Genomic DNA, 3,854 nt, shown 5'->3' with positions numbered 1-3,854 from the left:
CCAGGCTCCACCACTACAGGATGGTGTTGGCCCTGTCGTGCCGCAGTGCTGAACTGGTTGTCTGACAAAGCTTTGGCTGATACTACGACGTCGAGGCCCATAGCTATTCTCGCGTGGTGGTTAGTGTGTAAAGGCCAAAGACCAACTCATAACAAATACCCAAACCATTAGTGTATTAGGAGCTTGCGGAGATGAGCAGAGACTCACGATCGATGTGACCCCATCGCCCCGTCTTGTGGACTTACGACAAGGGCCCAGAATGCCCGGCCGTGCCACGTAATTATCTTGCGGGTGCTCTCCGGGCCCGCCCGACTTTCACAAAGGTCTCAAGTAAAGCCAAGGTAATCGTGTGTCCAAACATCAAGGGGGAAACCCCGAGGAATTACCCTCGGTGAATTCCAGTCGATGTAATCATCAAGGTGAACGTAGGAGGAATCAACCTCGAGGTTCACACTTGAGGGGCTGCACGATAGAGTCATAACAGGAGTGGTGAAGGAGGAATCACCCTCGGTGACCACGGCCGAATAGCTACACTACAGAGTTATCATCAGGAGTGCGTTACGAGGTATCACCCTCGGCACTTGATAGTAACTAAGCAGAGTCGTATAACTAAGGGGGTGAAGTGATGTGTCGGTCTCTGGTCGTCGATCACGTTAATCGAGTCATCAATGATGAAGCAGGGGCAACAGGGGCAAGGTGGGGGTCACTGATGGATCACCAACAAACCTATACTAAGTAGTTTAGGGTAAGTAGGTAGGTAACAATAGTAGGTACAAAAGCAGGCTATGCATCAAAATAGGAGCAATCAATTATAGTAGCAAAATCTAATGCAAGCAAGAGAGAGAATGAAATGGGCGATATCGGGATGATCAAAGGGGGGGCTTGCATGGAAGCTCCGCTGAAAGGGAAGAACGGTCGTCGTCGACGTAGTCGATCACTACGGCATCATCAGCGGTCTCGGGGTCTACCGGAGAGAAGAGGTGGAAGAAACAATAAATACAAGGCACACAGATGCATGACAGGTAATAAGCAGCGCTAGGGGTGCTCTAACGCAGGGCTACACGATACCGGCGAAGGGGGATAACACCCGGGAAAGTTTTCCCAAAGTTTGGCATTTTCGGACAAATGAATCAGAGGGGTATGGTTGCACGTTTGCTATGCTAGGAATGTGTGGCAGACGAACGGACTACGTATTCGGGTTCGTCTCGACTTTCTGAGCAACTTTCATGTACAAAGTATTTTTCATCCAAGATATGGTTATTTTTCTATGATTTTTCGAAGTGTTAAACATACTCCGAAAACTCCTAGATTTAATTTAATTCGAGAATAAAACGGTTAATTACTAGGTACACCCAAAAGTGTATCCAGCCCGAGTGCACCTATGGCTGACAGTGGGCCAGGGAGGGTCCAGTCAGCAGAGTTGACCCAGTCAACATTTGACCGGTCAAAAGGTAAATAGTGAAGGTGGGTCCCATTGTCATAGACTTAGGCACTTTTAATTTAATCTATCACTTTAATTTACAGCAGGGTCCACATGTCAGCGAAATAAGTTAATTTAGTTTTCATCCTAATCCTAACTAAAGTGGGCCCATACGTCAGTGGGATAAGCAGGTCAACGGCAGGGGGCTAGCACGCACCATAGTACAGGGCGCCGACCGGGCGAGCAGCGGCCGCCCTGGCCAACGGCGGCGGCGACGGCCAGTGGCAGGCTCGGCCAGGGAGAGCGTGGGCCGTGGCGGGAGGTTGCAGGTGGCCGGGGGCGGGAGGCAAGCAGGGCGCGGTCCGGGCACGAGCGCCACGCGCGAGGGCATGGCCGAGGCGCACAGGGCCGCGGGGCAGTGGCAGCACTGGCGGCAGCAGTAGTAGCAGCAAAAAGGCAGCAGCTAGCGGCAGCCGGCGTCCAGCAGCGGAGCAGCGCTAGGAGCAGCACACAGAGCAGCTAGCGAGCAGTAGCAGCGCTCGCGAGAAGCAGCACAAGCGGCAACACACAGCAATATAGCAGCAGCGGTAGTAAAAAGCAGCGCTGCATCAGGCAGCAACAAAAACAAGCGGGAGCTCGGCACGATGGTGAAGGCGGCCTACGGCGTACAAATCAAAAGGGGGGGTAAAGGGGGACCCGAGGAAGGAGCTCACGGTGAGTGTGTTGGCGTGCTTGGTGAGGGTCGGGGCGGACCGGAGTGACGGCATCGACGGCGAGTTGGTGGCAGCCGGTTGATGAAGACGGCGATGGCACCGGCTACGCAGCTCCTCGGCTCAAGCTGGTCCCCGGAACGGACGAAGCCGAGCGCGGAGATCCTCCAGGACATGTTCCCGAGCGACGACGATGACGGTGGGCATAGGTGACCGCGGAGCATATCGAGCTCAAAATCGAGCGGAAGAGGAGGGGGCGATGGGGGATCGATGGGGGAATGGATGAGGTCGGTCTAGAGTTTCGCGGGGGCCTGTTTATACGATCAGAGGGGCGACGTGGAGGCCATCCATGGCCAGGGCTCTGTTCTGTGAACAGAGGAAAGGGGAGAGGGAAGTTGGGCTGGGGTGGATCGGGTCGACCCAGGTGGGCAGCTGGGCCAGTTGGCCCAGGGGGAGTCAGAGGGGTTCTTTTAACTTTCCTTTTCCTTTTTTTTGTTTTCTGTTTTGTTTTCCAGTTTCCTTTTATTTTAGTTTTTAAAAATATAATGTTAGCACCTAAATTAGTATTAATAAGTTAGGACACTGACATATTTAGCTCGACCCAAAATAAATTAGTTTAGTATTTTTATAATTTAAAAAGAAACTAAATTATAGTTTAGGCCACTGTTTTAATTACTTTATGTCATTTAAACTCTTTGCGAAAATGTAGGTTCACCACCATTTAATTTTGACAATTGAAAACTTTTATAGTTTGACTTGAATTTAAATTTGAAATTTTGACGGGGTTTGACTCAACGCGAGTTTATCAACAGTAATCGTGGTGACGTGACATCATTAGTATAGGGAGTCACTGTAGCTTAATTATCTGCGCGTCACATTCAATCCAGGTGTCATACCAAAAATATGCAATGTTTCTTCCCCACGTTACAGGATGCATCATTTTCGAAGGAAAAATTTACTGGGCAAAAATGTCAGATATTTGGCAATTCCCAACAAATGCACCTCCTGTCGTCGGATCTAGTTGCACGAATCTCGGCGCAAGGGATGGTGCCACGTCGGTTTGCTGGAAACATTCATGCCGATACCAAACCTGCGAACATGGTCTTTAACCCACGAAGCCTCAGCCACCCCGTCCGACGTTATCCCATTCCCTCATCCATCTGCGAGTGTGAGAGAGCTGAAGGAGAGACAGAAATGGCGAGGTTGCAGCAGCGCGGCAGATGCCAGGGCTAGCCTGCTTAAAACTGTCTGCACATACCCATACCACTCCGCATTATGGATGCCAATGGTATAGCAAATTTACCATTGCGAATCTAGACGTGATTTGAATTCTACGCAGTAATTTTGCACATACTCATACAAGTTGCCATGAACTGTTCTTGCCTTTTCGTACGATTGTCATGATCATAATGGTTGCCACTTCCTATTTTTGCCATAATATATAGAGCCAGTTACAAAATTTTGCCATGTCGCTTCTTTCATGTTTTGTTGTAGATTGCCACCATGTGTATTACTCACACGACAACTAAGCTCTTTGTTTTTTTGTACATATGTGTTGCCATGTCAATTAAAAATTCTTTTTAGTTGCAATTTGCTATGACAATTAAATTTTCTACTAGCAAATATATTAGACTTAACATGGCAAATTTATTAGACTTACCTTGGAGTATATTATAAATAGCATGGAAAGTCAAATATTTTGTGTCTAATACTGTACTACATTC

This window comes from Triticum aestivum, chromosome 6B, assembly GCF_018294505.1.
Source record: "Triticum aestivum cultivar Chinese Spring chromosome 6B, IWGSC CS RefSeq v2.1, whole genome shotgun sequence".
NCBI classification, from domain to species: Eukaryota; Viridiplantae; Streptophyta; class Magnoliopsida; order Poales; family Poaceae; genus Triticum; species Triticum aestivum.
This window is presented reverse-complemented; position numbering follows the sequence as displayed.